At 41.9% G+C, this 19,623-nt stretch overlaps 1 long non-coding RNA gene across 2 annotated transcripts; it reads left to right on the forward strand.

Annotated features, from left to right (window-relative positions):
* The first annotated feature begins 9,685 nt into the window (after positions 1-9,685).
* Positions 9,686-14,595, forward strand: LOC132207639 (uncharacterized). 2 transcript variants are annotated; one of them, XR_009443656.1, is made up of 3 exons: positions 9,686-9,760; positions 10,118-10,227; positions 13,240-14,595. It is a non-coding gene; the product is annotated as an uncharacterized LOC132207639 (long non-coding RNA). The 2 variants fall into 2 exon arrangements; XR_009443657.1 differs by having other exon boundaries at positions 9,712-9,764.
* Positions 14,596-19,623: the final 5,028 nt, after the last annotated feature.

Consider the following 19,623-nt stretch of genomic DNA (forward strand, 5'->3'; position numbering starts at 1 on the left):
AGCATCAGAACAGAGAAAGAAGTTACAATTTCAAATTCAGTGGCTCTTTGTCAGAAATGAAATTGTTTCAGTTTATTACAGTACCTGTTCTGCTCCAGCTCGTATTTTGGTCAGAGCTTGATTTTTGACCCAGAATTCCACACGAGTCAGGATGCTGTTGATCTTCATTAGCAGGATACCAACCCACTTAGATATTTCACATTTTGAAAAGCATTGTCCATCCATACTCACCCTTTCTCTGGTCAACAGACTCAGAACGTTTACTCTGACTCTTCTTCACAGAGGCTGCCAAACCTGGTCAGCTTTTCCAGCAACTTGTTTAAGTTCCTGATTTATGGCATCTGCAGTTCTTTAGATTTTTGCGAAGGGTCACTGGACCTAAAATGTTGGCTCTGATTTGTTTTTCTTCTTCACAGATGCTGCCAGGCTTGCTGAACTATTCCAGCAACTTTTTCTTTTTGTTCCTGATTTACAGCATCCACAGTTCCTCCAGTTTTTTAAAAAAATATTTTGCATTATATCTGTTCTCTATCTATCTTCTACCCTCCACACAGTTTCCATTTATGTTTACTGAGGATTTCCTATTACTACCAAGGACTGTGATCGAATCGGGGAGGTGGTTACATTCCAACGACATCGGAATCATCTCCCAACTGAGAAAGAGCTCGAAAATTAATCACAGTTTCTGAGGAGGCTAACAATTACAGACAAATTAAATGATTTAGGCCATTTTTAGGATGAGAGAACTGGAAAACACTGCTGATGGTTTAAATCTGAAAGACTAATCGTGAATTTGAGTGACAATCAGCAAATCAGGACACAGTCTGATGCAGCTCTCCCCCCACTCCAACAAGATCACCAGAGGAATGGGGAGGATTTTCTTTCATTAAACTGCGAGACAGGGACCACTGCAGGAGGTTGGAATCACTAGGAAGGGAGCAACGGGAAAAAAAGTATATGATTGGGTCAGTGAAAGAAGATCTCACAGTGAGGTATTGAGGTACTCACTTTGAACTATTCCACTCCTCGGCATGGCTGCATTAAGGGTCTGGAAGCTGTGAGATGGAGGTTTGCTCTGAACTGGGCGGGAATTCGGGTGTGAGTGACAGGCCTGTGGGGATATTGAGCCTGGGATTTCGAATTGGTGAGCGTTTCTGAACTGTCTGGCCCTGTATTGGTCGGGTTGATGGATTTCAGTTCTCTGCAAGTGTTAGATTTATTTCGTTCCCCATTTTTCTTGCCGTTTCTCCCATTCCCACTTACAGGATGCAGACTTGGGGTCTCTAGCGAATGAGGGACTATGGCCTACCTCAGCGTTGATTTGGGTGTGCAGGAAGTATTTGTTGGCAATGGCAGATCCTCCTCCCCAGAATGTTTGGCAGGGTAGAATCGAATCACTCTCCATCAGCAGGGAACTACACAGCCCGCAAAGTTTGGGGTTAGTTTCTTTGGAGCAGAGAGAAGTGAGAGGGGACATAATTGAGATGTGTAAAAGTGATGAGGGACATAGACAGAAGAGGCAGCACGAATAGCTCCCCTTGTTGGAGGCATCAATGACTGGGGGCATGAACTGAAGTAAAGGACTGAAAGTTTAGCAAAAACGGGAGACTTTTTTTCACCGAAGTGCAATGAGAATCTGGAACTCATTGCCTGCAAGTGTGGTAGGTGCAGAAATCCTCAGTACACTTAAGAAGTATTCAGGTATATACCTGAAATGCCAAAGAATTGGAAGCGGGTCAGGTGCTGGAAAAGGGATTACAGCAGTTAGTCTGTTGGTGTTTTGACTGGGACAGACTCAATGGGTCGAAGGGTCCCTTTTGTGGCTCTGGATATGTGGACCATGAATCCAGCCACGTCTGTGGGAACAGAAACTGAGTGAATGTTCAGGCCAGTGAGCAAGGAGTGGAGGGTGACAGTGAACAAAAGGAATGAGTGGGTGAAGAGCAGGAATTATTGACTGACAAAAGGGTTCGCGTTGCAAAATCAGAGGGGATGATGGTGCAGAAGTAAAGAAATAAAAGAAGTGTCCAGATGAAGGCCGTGACTAGGCCGTTAGCAACCCCGAATGCAAAGTAAAGACAATCAGTGAAAAAAACAGAAAGAAAAGGACCAGATGAAAACCATTTGGACTGAGGTGAGAAGATTTTCTTTTAACTCAGAAAATGCCGAGTGCGTGAAATTGTTTGCAACAGGACATGGCTGAGTCGAATACACTCACTGTTTTCCAGGAGGAGTTAGGTATAGTTCTGAAGGCCAAAGGAATCGAAGGATATGGGGTTCCTGACCTGGACAATCAGCCGTAATCATACTGGTGAGCAGAACAGGCATGAAGGGACGAGTGGTCTGTACTTGCTGCTAGTTTTGAAGTTTCCATGACTACCACAGAAATGGAGAAGAGCGGCCAGAATAAGTAGCGGGGGCGGGAGCAACAGCATAATGTATAACTCACTGGGAATGGAGAAATGGGAACAATACAGAGAATGAGGACAGAACAGTTGTTGTTGTTCTGTACCAGAAATGCCCAGACTGAGTCTGCACACCAAGGCCCATCAGGTATCTACAGTCTGTGTTTACAGGGCCATCGGGATGGTGAGGGAGGGTCAATTTGGGATAAGAAACAGGGCAGGAGATCATCCAACACCGATTCCCCCCCACTCCTCCGTCCCACCTAACTGGTTACAGAGGCTCATCTTGGTCTGACCCACTCCTGAACAGGACTGGGTCAAGCTTCAGGAAGTTGCCAGCTGATAAATGGCTCAGTCAGCTGTGCGGGGTTGAAGTGGGTCCAGGAACAGGTTTTGAGTGATATAAGTGTAGGCATCTTCCCTGCTCCTCTTCCTCCTCCTCTCATAGCTCTTTTACTGGAGCTGTGTTGGTAAGCGTTTCTAAACACTTTTCTCCCTGCATCCTTCTAACTCCATTTTGCTCCACTAGCTATTTTTTTTAATAAAACTCCATTCTTGAATGAGGACAAGTTTAAGGAGCAAGAGACCAGGGAATATGGTCAATCCCCGGGAGTCTGTGAGCAGGTAAGAGCGGGCCACGTGAACCATGAGCATCCATATGCATTCTTTCTGAGAATTCTCACACCATAATGATGAACGAACACTGATAGGTGTATAAGTTACCCAACAAAATTGACATTTATGTAGCAATCTCAGGACAACGAAATGCTCTCTGGAATTTCACAGACATATGATATCGCAGGATTTACCACCAAGAGACATAAAGCTGATGATCAAGAACTTTGTTACATGTATCAGCTTTTGAAGGGGAATTTTGAAAAGGAGGGACTGTTGGAGACATTTGAGGAGGCAACTACAGAACTTGAGGCTGAAGTTCGAGGTTATTAATGGGCGGAAAAGGACAATTTCAGATGCTGCCAGGACTGCTGAGTATTTACAGCATTTTGTTTCTACATCTATTCTTAGTTCTGAGGAGTAAAGGGATCAAATTGTTTGGGGAGAAAGCTCGTTGGCTCCCGAATCTCCCACCTCTGTAGTTTTGTGTAAATACTGACTGATTTTTATGGTACTCATACAGTTTACATTTTAATTTTTCCCCAAGTCTTGGCTTCACAAATGGCCAGATTAATTTCTCTCAATTTCGCAACCCGTGTGTGTTCTTTTGTTTTCTCCTGTCTTTTTCTTTTCTGTTTGAAAGGTTGGTTTGCAATTTAAGATGCAGATGAAACCATATCCAGATCTGACAGTCCCTGTCTTTATCATAACCAAATTGTTAGAAGGTTTTGAACACTGAAGGAAGAAACAGCATTCGTACTGGGGAGAAGCCCACGTTTTCTCTCTGTGTGGAAGAGTCTGTGAAGATTCATCTAAAATGTCAAAACACCAATGCAGCCACAGTGGAGAGAGTGTGGAATTTTTTTTTCACTCATCACAGCTGAAAGCTCACCAACTCAAATCGTGAATTTGAAGGCTGGAATCTGGAATTTGTTGTAAAATAATGGATGGGTCAAGAGTGCATGGCCTCATTAAGAGGTAAAGTGCTTTTCTTAGCTTCGGGAATTATACACAGAGAGAAAAGAATGTGCCTGCATGTAGCTGATGATGCACAGCCAGTTCTAAACCGGAAATGTGTATCAATTAACTGTGTGATAGGAAACCTTAGGCTTGTTTTGATGTTTTGGCAACGAACTGGAATCAGCCAATTAATTCAAACCAGTGGGGAGTGCTGTCCATTTTAACCTTTTGCATTACTGCTTCTGCAATCAGTCCTGATTGTTTTTTTTTTGCATATGTTGTCATTGACGGTGAAGTGTGTTGTGAGGCACAGATCTAGTAGTTTCATGTTGGTTTCTTTATTGAGGTTGTTGGTCTCCTGGGTTGCCTGCCTACTTTATCATCTTCTATCCTGGTGTCCTTCATGATATTGAGGAATTCCTGGGATGAGTGAATGTGAGTGGGTAGCATTGCCCACAAAGTATTTCAATTTGTTGTAGTTCATTGGCAAGTCTATATGTTGGTGTGCCTGATAGTGGGACAATGGGTCCGAGAGGGACCCCTGGTTTGTGTACCTTGGGGTGTCCATAGAATCGGGATGTGTTGGATCCCTCTGGCTTCACTTTTTTTTTTGGTAGTATGTCTTGTTGATGTCTCCAAAGTTGTGTAATTTGTTCAGAGTAATTGTAATCCTGTTCCCGAACGGTGATGCAATTGTATTACTGTTTAAAGTGGACGTGCACATCTTATTGATGAAAGATACTAACTCATGCAGTATAGAATCTTATTTATATTTATTTATTTATATATATATTTATTTATATTATACTCTTATTTCCTTGTTTCTCAATTATCTACATGTAGAGTGTTATATGGAGCACCAAACTGTAGTGATGATGTTGAGATGGCTTTAAGCAGGAAATCAGAGATGCATGTGGTAAAACAATATCTATCGTTGTGAGAGATGTTAATCTTCATACAGATATGGTGAATAAAAATACCCACAATACCATGGACGGGCCATTAGTATAGTGTGTACAGGATGGTTTTCTTGATGAATAGTTTGTGGAGCCAACGAGTGAAAAGAACATTTAGATTGGAGTATTTAAGCAATGAGAAATGAAGAATCGACAATGTCATCGTGGAAGGCCATTTGGGGATGAATGACCATAAAATAACAGAATTCTTCATGAGGTTGGGTATAATGGATTGAGAAATGTTTCTCACATGATAGTGTTCCAACAATGGCAAACATTCAAAGAGTGAATCAGTGAACGACAAAAAATGTCATTCCTGTATGCTGCAAGAGGACAAGGAAAAGAACGGGCAAACCATGGCATAAGTGGCAAGTTAAAGTCAATGTTAGATGCAAAAACAGGCATTCAGATTGGCAAGTAAAAAAATAGATCTCAGAATTGGGAACGGGTTAGAAGTCAGCAAAGGGGGACCAAGAGATTAAATAAAAAGGGGAAGTTGAGTATGAGAGTAAACTTGCAGGCATGTAACAACTGACTGGAAACACTCTGTGTGTATATAAAGGGGAAAGGATTGGTTTTAACTAATATAGGTCTATTCCAGCCAGAAACAGGGGAATTTATAATGGCACAAGAAATGATTTTAGACAAATTGATGGGATCAAAAGCTCATACATTCCCAGTTGTCTTAAAGAAGGGGTCTTCAAAATAATGGATGCATTGCTGGCTATCTTCCACAATTTCTTTGACACTTTGACAGTCCCTCCAGACTACAGGGTAGTTACTGTAATCATATGATTTAAAAGGGAAGAGAAAAACCCTTTAATTATGGACCAGTGAGTTTGAGATAAATCTTATGGAAGATGCACAATTCCATTGCCAAGAATTTTGGAACACATTACGCAGAATACAATAACAGAAGCAAACAGTCTCCATAGATTTGCAAAAGGCAAATCATTCTTGACAAATCTGATGACTGCCTTTCAGGATGTCACAAGTGGAGTTGATCATGGTGACCCAGTAGATGTGTTTCTTAGGTTTTATGAAGACCTTTGAAGAAGCGATTAGAGATTAATGTGTACGGTTGAAATGCAGGGGATTGGGGTGAGTGTAATGAGTTGGTTACGAAACTGGTCAGCACGTAGTCAACGTGGATTCAAAGTAAATGTGTCTTTTGCCCAATGGCAGACAGTAACTAGTGGGGTATAACAGGGGTCGGTTCTTGAACCCCAGCTGTTCACAATGTCAGACAGTAACTAGTGGGGTATAACAGGGGTCTGTTCTTGAACCCCAGCTGTTCACAATGTCAGACAGTAACTAGTGGGGTATAACAGGGGTCTGTTCTTGAACCCCAGCTGTTCACAATGTCAGACAGTAACTAGTGGGGTATAACAGGGGTCTGTTCTTGAACCCCAGCTGTTCACAATGTCAGACAGTAACTAGTGGGGTATAACAGGGGTCTGTTCTTGAACCCCAGCTGTTCACAATGTCAGACAGTAACTAGTGGGGTATAACAGGGGTCTGTTCTTGAACCCCAGCTGTTCACAATGGCAGACAGTAACTAGTGGGGTATAACAGGGGTCTGTTCTTGAAACCCAGCTGTTCACAATGTCAGACAGTAACTAGTGGGGTATAACAGGGGTCTGTTCTTGAACCCCAGCTGTTCACAATGTCAGACAGTAACTAGTGGGGTATAACAGGGATCTGTTCTTGAACCCCAGCTGTTCACAATGTATGTTGCTGATTTAGATGAGGAAACTAAATATAATTTTTCAAACTTTTTAGATGGCACAAAGCTGGGTGCATACATGTTGAAGTGTGATTTGGAGAAGCTTTGTAAGTGAAAATTAATATTGGTTACGTTATATTTGGATAAATGTAAGCTTATCTAGTTTGTAGCAATAAAAAAAACAAGGCAGATTATCGTTTCAATGGCACATGGGAGTGTCAATGAGACCAGAGGATCCTTGCGCACCAGTTGCTGACAGTAAGTGCACAAGTGCAGCAGGCAGTAAGGAAACAAATTATCTGTTGGCCTTCACAGAGTGAGGATCCAAATAAAGGAACAAGAATGCTTTGCTGCAGTTACACAGGGCCTAAGTAAGTCCACACCTGTTATATTGTGTACAGTTTTGGCATGCCTATCTGAAAAAAAGTGTTCTTCCTTTTGACGGCGTTCAGCACGTGTTTACCAACTTGACTCCTGGGATGGTAGGAATAACGTATGAAGAGAGATTGAGTCGGTTAAAATTGTATTCACCGGAGTATAGAAGAATGAGGGGATCACATTGAAATCTCCAAATTCCAAACAGGACTGGACAAGTTAGATACAGGAAGGATGTTCCAATGGTGGGGAATTACAGAACAAGGGGCCACAGTTTAAGGATATGGGGTAAATATTTTAGGACTGAGATGAGGAGAAACACCATCACCTGGAGAATGCCTGGAAGTGCATTCCTTTTTTCTCTCCCTTTCAAAATAAATCGATCTCCATCTCTTGTTTTCACGGTCTCTTCCTGATACCACACTGGCTTAACAGGGACACATTTAGGAAAAGCATCCCAAGCAGATAACAGACGTCTCATTTCATTCAGTCAAATGTCTCAGCTTTTACTTAAATTTTGATCTTTTGAGCTTACACCCGAATGTCTGTGAATAGCATCAATATGACTATACATGTACATGTCAGCACTAGGAGCAGATATGTGCCATTTAGCCACTCTTGCCTGCTTGGTCATTAAATAAAATCATGTCTGAACTGAGTGTAGCTTCAACTCCACAAGCTATTTATCATAATAACCTTTTGACTCTCTTGTTGACCATCAATATATTTAGCATTAATATAAAAAAACTACCTCCTCCAACTTAGATAGCAGCCCACCAATGTTTTTTGTTCATTTGTTTGTGGGATGTGATTGTTGGTAGCTAGCCAGCATTTATTGCCCATCCCTTATTGTCCTTGAGGGAGTGGTGGTGAGCTGGCTTCTTGAACTGCAGCGGTCTTAGTTTTATAATTCGCCCCACTATGTTGTTTGGGAGGGAATTCCAGAATTTTGACACAGCAACTGTGAAAGAATTGCGATACATTTCCAAGTCAGGATACTGAGCGATCAGCAGGGGGAATGGCGGTCATTGGTTTTCCTGTGTATCAGCTGACCCAAAACCCATTGGTGGAACTGAAGGTTGGTGGTGGAGGGAGTGGATGTTTATGGGTGTAGTGCCAGTGATGTGGTTTGCATTGTCCTGGATGGTCTCAAGCTTCTTCAGTCTTAATGGAGTTACACCCATCCAGTGGGAAGTTATTCCATTTCACTTTTATGGAAGATGGACAGGCTTTGGGAAGTCAGCAGGTGAGTTACTGACGGCAGTATTTCATCGGTTTTGACCTACACTTGTATTCACTGTGTATCTGTGGTAAGTCTAGTTGAGTTTCTGGTAAATGGAATCCACCTGCATGTTAACAGTGGGGCATTTAGTGACGGTAATGCCATTGAATGTCAACGAATTGTGATTATATTTTGTCTTATTTGAGAATGTCATTGCTTGCCATTTATATGGAGCAAATGATACCTGTCACTTGTTAGCCCAAGCCACGATAGTGTCCAGTTCTTTGGACTTGTACTCCTTTACTGTGTCTCCAAAATCTTCTCTCTCCACAAGGCAAGCAGCATTTCTGGACGCTCTTTCTCTTTGCAGAGAAAAGAAAAGTAACATCTTAAAACAAAGGATAGAAGTGCTGACTTGATTTGTTCTTGGAGCTGTCATCTAACTCCTGTGCTGAGCCTGACAGACAGATTAAACACGGAAGATGTTTCCACTAATGTGTGGACACAGAAAAAACAGATACGAGTCACAAATGAATTGATTGTACAATTCAGAAATCAGTTCTTTGACTGAGTATAAAACAAGAAGATATTGGAAATATTCAGTCTCGATGATAAGTCTCTGGCTTGAGAAGAAGAGTTAATTTTCCCTTTCTGTGGACTGATGCAGAGAAGTCATGTAATATAAAGTGCATTTCTCTCTCAACTGTTGCTGAATATTTCGAGTTGATTGAGTCTGCTTTTGTTTATTCAAAGAGTGCTGAGGCAATGAAACTCATGACAGGAAGTGATTGACATCTCAGTCTCTTCTGAAGCTCGTGTGTAACATTTCACGCTTGCCTGAACATCTTAAACTACTGACATATCAGCACAGTCACCGCACAGGAAGACTCTTCACACTTCAGTGTGAGAACGGATTTATTTAGTTTTCCTACCTGACATCGTTCAGCTTTGAAATTTGAAATGATTTTATCACCAATAAATGCATTCTACTTGCGGCGAAATTCAAATATTCTACACAGGAAAGGTGTATATTTTGTTCACTTTATCCGTTGAGTGTGTGTTCATATCTCTTTGTTCTGCTGTTTATTAGAACCAGGACAGACAGGGACCGTGCACTTGTATCAATGGATTCCTGCATCTTTCGTCCTGGCATATTCCTTCATATCTTCGTTATATCAATATTGCTGCTCAATGGCAGCGTGTTTTTCCCAGCATTCTGGGCGGGAATGCATTTGCCCAGATGACAAAGTGTGGAGCTGGATGAACACAGCAGGCCAAGAAGCATCTGAGGAGCACAAGAGCTGATGTTTCAGACCCACACGAGTTACCTCAGGTTCGCCAGCATCTGCAGTCCCCATTATCTCTGAATGTATACGCCCACTTGTGCGCGCGCAATCTGACGCGTTTCAAACATGCGCAGTACCGGAGGCAAAGGAGAGCCAGAGGAAACCGATGAGGAGCAGGCGCGATAAGGATTTGAAAGGTGAAAATTAGAAATCGAGTGAGTATTCCACGAAGTGGGCGGAGAGGCTTTTTAAAATCTGACAGTAGCTACCGTCACTGAATTGAAAAATACCGATCCCGGTTTTGTCACGAATAGACTGGAATTGCTGAATTCCTTTGTTAGCCGAGGCAGGGCTGGGCGCCGCGAATGTTTTCTGAGCCGTGTGAGCCCGCCATCTTTATCCGGGGCCATCTGGAAGCGGAGAGTGCGCATGTCCTTTACTTGTTGGGAACGGGGCGAGGGGAAGGCGAGCAGGATTTACGAACAGCAACTTCAAACCAAGAGAAATGCTTTTCTTTTTCTGTTCTGAATCTCTGTCCTGGATTGATCGTGATGGATTTTACACTCTTACAGATCAATGTCAGCAGAGGAATTTGGCAGACTTGAACCTCAGAAAGAGTGAAAGAGTAACTCGATTGATGAGGATCTGAATGTTATCAGCATCTGAATGTGGTAACGTTCAGGTATGTATGTATGTATGTATGTGTGTGTGTGCCTGTGGGAAAAGATTTGAGATATCAGAAAATGAGATACACTATCTGTGGTTAGATTACAATTGATTAGCTGTTTTTAGTTCTCGGACTTGCTGTCAGGAACGGTCTAACAACTATGGAGTGGATGTAGCACAGATTCACCTGATTGACAACTGAATCTGTAGGTTTCGAATACAAGAAGGCCCATATTAAAAAAAATCAAAAAGTGCAAACCATTTAGCCCATGCCAAATGTCTGGAGCAATCCAGTCAGTCCTATTCCCTTGTTTTATCCCTGCACCTTTGCATTTTTCTCTCAAATGCTGATTCAGTATTTTTTTGAAATCAATTAACATCAAATTTGCTTTGACGAATTAATCTATTTATTACTTTCAAATATCTGTGCATGTGAATCCCTCAGAATCTGCACACTCTTTAGTGTTGTGTTATTGCCTCTACCTATCCCTTCTGCTAAAACACATCACTTCATTCTGAGAGAGGTATCCCTGGAAATTGATTAATAAGAAATATTTTTGATCAAAGTCTTGGGAATATGATTAGTGACTGTTAGCGGAGTTACAGAGAAACTATTTCCACTGAGTGGGGAATTGACGACGAGCAGTAACAGTCTGAACATGACATCAGTACCAGCATATTTCCAGGTCAAGTTTTCCAGATCCTTATAACTGTTTGATGGTTCAGGGACTGCAGAATTCCACATTCAATCTGGAAGATTGGAAAGTGCCAAATTGAAAGAAAGCTGCTGTGCGTTCAAGTCGTGCGAGCTTCATTAGAATGGCGCAGTAGTCTATCAGGGCAAACTGGTACAAAGGATGATGTCACATGAGCTGGAGAGATAGCTACATCGAAGACAGGGTGTAGCAGTGGAAAGATACTTTTCAGAATGGAGGGTTTTGATTAGTGGTGTTCCACAGGAATCAGTGCTGGGACCTCTGCTGTTTCTGGTCTATATAAATAACTTGGAAGAACACGTGGCTGGTCTAATCAATAAGTTTGCGGACAATACAAAGGTTGGTAGAGTTGCAGATAGTGAGAAGGATTGTCAGATGATACAGCAGAGTATAGATAAATTGGAGTTATGGGCAGAAAGATGACATGTAGTTTAATCTGGACAGATGTGAGGGGATGTAATTTGGAAAGTCAGGTACAGGTTTAAATTATAGAGTAAATGGCAGAACTCTTAGGAACATTGATATGCAGAAGGATCTGGGTGTGCAGGTCCACAGGCTACTGAAAGTGATGGTGCAGGTAGATAATTTAGTATAAAAGGCCTTTGGGATGACTGCCTTCATTGGAAGGTGCAATGGCGATATGGACAGGCAAGTTATGCTGCTGCTTTGTAGAACTCTAGTTAGGCCACACTTAGAATATTGCATTCAGTTCTGGACACCACATGTGGATGTGGATGCTTTGGAGAGGGTATAGAATAGGTTTCCCAGGATGTTGCATGGTTATGGGGGAGTTTAGCATTGAAGAAAGGTTGGAAAGACTTGGTTTGTTTACACTGGGACGCAGCAGGTTGAGAGGGTGGCCTGAGAGAAGTTTATAAGATCGTGAATGGCATGGATAGAGCGGAATGTATGAGACTTTTTCCCCCCAGGGCAGAGGGATAAATTACTAGAGGACACAAGTTCAAGCTGCAGGGGGAATGTGTGAAAGAGATAAGCAAGGCAAGCTTTTCACACAAAGGTTGCTGAGTTCCTGAAATGTGTTGCCACAGGAGGCAATGGAAGCGGACGCAGCAGCAGCAGTCAAGAAGCACCTGGCTGAATACATGAACAGGAAGGGAAGAGAGGAATGCGGATCCTGTGAATCAAGGCATTTTTAGCATGGAGGGTTAGAATGTGCAGGCATAGGCTTGGAGTGCTGAAGGGCTGGTTCCTGTGCTATGTTGTTCTTTGTTCTTAACAGAGGATTTTGTCTGGGTTGGGAAGCTGAAATGAAAGTCATGGCGCAGCTTGCAAACGGAATGGATTTTTTTTCTGCAGAATAATAACCCAATCTGTATTTTCTAATCACTATGTGGTACAGTCCCCGTCATAAGCAGTGAGGACAGTAATTAAAATGTGTAAGGTACAAATGATTCATCATTTATTTTCTTCTTGCAAAAACTTGAAAATAGCCTGAAGAAAGATGTTATTTGCAGAGTAGGTTATATGATACAGAAAATCATTGGCAAAGTATTACATTCTAACTGAACTAGAGGCTAAAATAAACTCTGACTGTCAGAATCCCTATTTTTTCAGCAGGTTTAATTTTTAATAAAATGCATTCTGACACATTGAGCAAGTAAATAATCTTTTCCAGTCTGAATCTGCTGCTAAGAGTCCTGGAAGTGATGGTTTTCCCATGCACCACCTGATCTTGTGTTTCTGTCTGGTGAGTTTGGGAGGTTGTTAGAATTACTGGCAGATGAATTATATTACCTACAGTGTGGAAACAGGTCCTTCGGTCCAACAAGTCCACACCGCCCCTTGAAGCATCCCACCCAGACCCAGACCCATCGCCCAATAACCCACACCCCCCTGAACACTATGGGCAGTTTAGCATGGCCAATCCACCGAGCCTGCACATCTTTGGACTGTGGGAGGAAACCCACACAGACAGAGGGAGAATGTGCAAACTCCACAGACAGTCGCCCAAGGCTGGAATCGAACCCAGGTCCCTGGTGCTGTGAGGCTGCAGTGCTAACGACCGATCCACCGTGCTGCCCATATGAAGCCCATCTCCATTAATGCTCTCCGTATTTCTCAGTTTTGCCACAAAGAACACCTTTATGCAGCCCCAGATTTGGCAGCCAGTTCCTTTCACTGACGCTTAATGCTGAACCAGTCCTATTGTTGTAACAACCCAAGAGCTTTCATGGTCGCATTGTCCACTGTCTATCGCACAAATGATCAGATGTATTCAGTCCAGTTTTAAAGTTCTGCCTTTTTCTCTCTGGGCCACATTTCGTTCTTACTGTCTGTCATTCATTTTACAGGAAGTTGGAGCATTTGCAGTCAGTGAACTCAAATCTCGCTGCAGATTCTAACGAAATGTTGAATTCATCATGTCTTGAATATCATCAGGCTTTGATCATGGAAGCCAAAACCAGTGTTCGCACTGAGAAACCATGGAAATGTGAGGACTGTGAGAAGGAATTCAAATATCCATCTTCCCTGGAAAGTCATCAGTGTGGTCACACTGGAGAGAGACCGTTCACCAGCCCTGACTGTGGAAAGGGATTCATTTGATCATCCAGTCTGCTGACACACCAGCAAGTTCATATAAGAGAGAGGCAGTTCATCTCCTCTGAGTGTGCGAAAGGATTCACTCACTCATCCCATCTGCTGACTCACCGGCACGTTCACACTGGGGAGAGACCTTTAAAATATCCACACTCTAGGAATTGCGAGAAAAGTTCGAGAGAACGAATATCTCACATTAGTGAGAAACCATTCAGGTGCTCTCACTGTGCGACTCGGTTCAAGCGATCATCTAAACTCCCAATACACCAGCACATTCACACTGGGGAGAGACCGTTCATCTATTCCATATGTAGGAAGTGTTTCATTCACTCATCTGACCTGGTGAAACACCAGAAAGTTCATTCTAATGAGAGACCTTTTTCAATGTTCAGACTGCAGGAAATGCTGTAAATGTTCTGGAGAACTGATGTCCCATCAACATGTTCACACTGTTGAGAGCCCAATAAGATACTCTCATGATGGGACTGGGTACAGATGAATATGTAACCTCGCTGGACACCAATGCATCCACACAGGGGAGATACCATTCACTTGCTTCATGTGCAGGAAGAGATTCGTCAGATCATTGTACCTGCTGAAACACGAGCAAGTTCATTCTGACCAGAGAATGTGGGAAATGGTATAAAGATTCTGAACAATTAGCCTCCATGAACTTGCTCACATTATTGAAATAACTTTGAATGTTCAGATTGCAGAAAATGCTTTAAAAGTCCTCAACAATTGATGATCCATCAATGTGTTGACACAGGTGAGAGACCGTTCCAGTGCTTTCACTTTCAAACTGGGTTCAGGTGATCATTTCACCTCATTGTATGCCAGTGATGTTCAGACTGGAGGGAGGTCGTTCGCCTGCATTGAATGTGGAAAGGGATTCACTCAAACACCCGACAACCCCCCCGCCCCCCCTAAAAAACATGAGTGAATTCACAAATAACCACAGTGGTTGCATTTTGCTATTAATTATGTTCGGTAATGAACACATTTCATTGTTGTCTGTTTCTACTGATGTTAAATTGACTTTCCTGAAAATATGGGTTTTTATTTTCTGAGTAAAAGGCAAATAAATTAGCTTTGTATTTAACACAAAACTTACACTTTGTTTTCAAATGTCCCAAGCACAAGTTAGTTTCTTTTGGCCTTCTTAACGAGAGGATTCAGATACAGGAGCAGGAACGTCCTTCTGTGATTCCACAGGTCTCAGTGAGCCCATAGCTGGATTCTTGTGTGCAATTTTGGTCTCATTATTCTTGTGGAAGAATGCTTTGGCTGTGAAGGGAGTACAATGAAGGTTGACCAGAATGATTCCTGGGATGACAGGACTGACATGTGAAGAAAGACTGGATCAGTTAGGACTATATTCACTCGAGTTCAGAAGAGTGGTCTTTCATAGAAACAAAAGAATTCTGACAGGGCTACACAGGATAAACCGAGGAAGGCTGTTCTCAATAAACAGGGTGTCCAGAACCATGACTTTTAGGATATGGGCATACATGGGAGCATAAAGATGGGATCCTAGTGTCTCTTTAACCTGTCATCGACAAGCTATTTAGGACTGAGATAAGAAGAAATTTCCTCACCTCTGGAATTATCTGCCACAGAAAGCACCTGAAGCCAAAACATTGAATGTATTTAAGAAGGATTTGGATATAATCCTTGGGGTGAAAGGGATCAGAGTATGGAGAGAAAGCAGGAACAGATGGATGATCAGCCATGATCGTGTTAAATGTTGGAGCAGGTTTGAATGACCAAACGGCCGACCTCTATTTTCTTTGTCAATGGTTATTATTTTCCCAAATACTTTTTCTCTTCTGATCAATATTATGGTTCTTTCCTCCCCTTTTGTGCTGCTGAACTACTTAATTTTTTTGTAATGTTATAAGTGTTCCCTACTGTGAAGATTGATTAAAATTATTTGTTTAACTCCCCTGCTCTTTCCTGGCTCCTCATTATCACTGACAAATCTCATTCTCTAAGGGGCCGATGTTCACAGCTCTCTTCTCTTTTTATCTTTTGAAATACTTCATTGACCACAGTATGTTTTCTCCTGTTATGGTTATTTCCTCCCCTTTTTGCTGCTTGTCTATTTTTGTGTATTTTAAAGTTGCAAGAATGCCCTAATGTGAATATTGTTGAAAAGTATTTGTTTAACTCTCTTGCCCTTTCCTAGCTCCTCAATGTTACCCTTTACAAAGCTCATTTTATAAGGGGCCGATGCTCACAGTTCTGTCCTCTCTTTATTTATTGAAATAATTAATCAACCACAATACACATTGTTCCTCCATAATCATCTATAAGGCCTTGTGTGGTGGCATTGTGAGAGAGGCCGAGCCACAACAATGTACAACAGTTCAATAATGTCCAACTGTATGCAAAAAAGGCAAGTTTCATCAAAGCTTTTTGTCTTGCACATTTCGGTTCATTCACAATAAGCACCAATGGAAAGGGAGCAAACGTTTTATACTGTACTGACCTGGGCGAATAATAGACTCTGATTGGTCAAGGCATTGCAAAGGAAAATGCACCAGTTAGATGATGACCAAACTTTGTTTAAATTTCACGCAGACAGATTGACTCTGATTTTTCAAAGCATCACTGGAGACCTCAACTAAAGAAGGGCTGGCCCCTGTCTGGTTGAGTTGAAGGAGGTGTTATTAATATTAATTGGGCACTATTAATATTTGAGCACTGTAAGCACAAACTGGTTGGCTGTGGCTAATGCGTTATCTATTGTGAAGAGACAAAAGAAAACGCTGTTTGCCAAAATCTCCCAACCTTTAGGTGGAGGTGAGGAATGCTGCAGAATGTGATTGTTAATATTGTCTCCGAAGTGGAAAACAGGTGAACTGTTGCACTTAAGAAACAATTCCTGTGAAAGATAATGTGGGAACATCATGTTGGTAAGCCAGTCGCACATAGTGAGGGGATGGGCAGTGGGAGAAGACACAGTAAATGTATAGCCTGAAACAGAATCTAAAATACATGCAGGATTGGAGGCAGTGGAAGTTCGACAATGGCAGAGAGGTGATCAAGGAAAGCAAGGGTCATAAAACCATACAGATGGACAGAGTTATCCAGATTTACAGCACAGAGTGTGCCGTCTGCCCACCATTCCGATGCTAGTCATCAAACATCAGTGAAAGAGAGCAATAGATGAACATGGATTCAGATCCCACAGCAAAGGTGTCACTCCAGATGCAGAGACATTGAACCTCTCCCAAATAACACAGGACAACAATAAAATCCTTAAATTATTAATGACTCATTAAAAAATATTTAGCCCTGAAACAGTCTTATTGATTACAATATTACAATCTGCTGGAACCTGCAGCTGGAAAGATTTCAAAAGTTCCATGTCAGAGAATAGTTTCAAAATTAAGGAAATCCCTTGGAATCGGGTGATGTAACTGAGGTTACTCCGTGGAAATTCTATGAGTTAATTTGTAAAATCAATCTCCATCAGCCAGAGCGAGCCATTCAGAAGAGATAATCATTTCAATTGATTTGGGTTTTGCTGTGTGTACCAGCCACTCTGAGCTCTGATAAAATGAGTTTCAAAAATCCATCCATCAGTCCAGTACAGATGTTCACAACATCCCCTCTTCACAGCTCAGGATGACTGACTATTCTCCCTGCTGTACAATATCCCTCAGCGTGGCCAGCAGTCACTCAATTTGAGGATAGCGTCTCCTCAGGGCCATAAGTTTCTATCCTAGGTTTTCATATGAATGAATCAGTCTTCTCCATCCACCCAACCAGAAATTGGCCACTTGCTCGTGCTGCAATCCTAATGTGCCTGAATGAAACCTAGAAACAAAACCCAGGTCATTGCCGTTGAGAAAAAATAAGTAAATTAATCAACCATGTAATTAATAAATAATTAAATAATATAATATTGTAGATTCTATTAAGTTCTCTTCTAATCTGTCCTTCTGTGTTCAATTACTTATGCACATATATACCCAGGTCATTCTATCCTTGCAACCCCTTTAGAGATGTACCCTTTATTTTATATTGCTGATGTACATTCATCCCATTAAAATGTATGACCTGACACTTCTCCACATTGAAATTCATCCACCTCTGATCCACACACCCCACTAACTTTACACAAGTTTCCAGAAAATTACGAGAGGCATTGATTGAATGGAGAGTGAAGTATTTTCTCAGGTGAAAATGTCGATTACTATGGGATCTAAGTTTAAGGCAAAAGGGTGTATGTTTAAAGGAGATGTAAGAGGCAAGCGTTTAGACAGTGGGTTGTAAGTGCTTGGAATACACTAGTAGAGGGGGTGGTAAAGGTGGATATGAGAGATAGGTGAATAGGCAGAGAATAGAGTGATATGGATTGCACAGAAACAAAAGGTTTTTAGTTTCGAAAGGCATCATGTATCAGCACAGTCTTGGTGGCCCAAAGCACCTGTTCCTTTGCTGTGTTGTTCTTCTTTGTACCATTCTGCTCACATTTTTCTCTGTTTCCAAATCCTAACGTATGCACAAATATTGATCCTGTTCCCTGTAGTCCTATGTTTAGAGCATTAATATATATTTGGAAAACACAAGGGTCTCAACATTGCCACCGAGGGAATTTCAATAGATTCATTCAACTATCCCAAAAAATATCCAAAGCCACTGTTGTATTTCCTTTCTCTCAGCCAATTTTGTACATGTATTGTTATTGTAGTTATTTTCCCCAAATACATAAGCTCACGGGTCAGCTCAATAACATTGAATCACATACTTTCTGGAAGTCTTGGACAAACATGAACTGTATTCCTCTGATCAACCCCATATTTCACACGTTGAAAAGAAAACGTAGGTCATTAACGCAAGTTAACTAACATCATGTCTCCTGGAGAAATAGATGGCAACTTCCCATGAATTGACTGATCTTTGCCCATGTAACTCTTCATTTTGCCTTCACCGTTGCGTCTACAAGTTTCCAAGCAACCAAAGTAAATTGGCTTGTCTGTAACAGTTGGATATATTCTTGCAACTTCTGTTTAACAAATGACTAAACTTTGCAATTTCCCTGTATTCCAGCACTACTCTCGATTAACTTACAAATTCAGCAAAGTTTCTGATCACTTCGAGCAGACTTTGAAAGTAGACATGGCGAGCCCCAGTGAGACAGTTCTCATTCTTCCATGTGGCTCACGATCTCAGAAGATACCCATTTTGGAAAAGCCTGATTGTTTTTTTTTGCTGCTGAATACCACGGGATTGTTACAGCTCCACTTGTCTCACGTTCAAAGCCATTTTCAAAACTTAAACACAAGCACAAGACTGATGAATGTAGAAGGGGTAATGTGCACTGAGCATATTCATCTAACTAGTACATGGGAGCATAAAGATGAGATCCTTGTGCCTCTCTAACCTGTCATCGACAACCCCATCACGTTGTAACACCTTGTGTCTTATGTTCCTCCAGCTCGCTTTCCAGGTAAACATTGGATTTGCCATTGGCCTGCATTGGCATTGAGCACTAATTGACATTGGATCTGGCTGGGCTGAGGGAGGTGAAGGTGAGACAGGGCCAGAAGCAAAAAGAGATGCAAAATCGGGGTGTTGTGAATCAGTTGATTTCAGTGGGGACCGAGTGCTGTGATTTGCAGCCCGAGTTTCCCAGGAGTTACAGTGATTGGGCTAGTGTTTTTTTTAATTGAACGTTTTCCTCAAGCGTGACTTCCTTTTTGTAAACCATGCTGACTCTGCCTGGCTCCGATCTGATCTGTACCACTCATAAACAAAACATTTTACTGTATTTCAGTATATGTGACAACAAATCAATCTGTGCATCCCTCTGTTTCCCTCTCGGTCTGTCTGTTGATCTCTCTCTGTGTCGGTTCTACACTTTTTCTCTCCCTGTGTACCATCCGCACTCTTCTCCAAGAGCAAAAGCCTGTAAGCCCATCACCATTCTGTTAAGCTAGCAATGGCCTGTCAACACATCTCCACTGTTCTACCAATGACCTGTGAACACGTCTGCATTCCCTTCTTCTTGCAACAACTTATTAACACACGACCAGTCTTTTCTTGTAGCTACAGCATGTGAAACATTCCCAATCTGTTCCCCCAGCAACAATCTGTGAGCCCATTGCCACTGTATTGCCCGAGTC

Source organism: Stegostoma tigrinum, unplaced genomic scaffold (assembly GCF_030684315.1).
Source record: "Stegostoma tigrinum isolate sSteTig4 unplaced genomic scaffold, sSteTig4.hap1 scaffold_116, whole genome shotgun sequence".
NCBI classification, from domain to species: domain Eukaryota; kingdom Metazoa; phylum Chordata; class Chondrichthyes; order Orectolobiformes; family Stegostomatidae; genus Stegostoma; species Stegostoma tigrinum.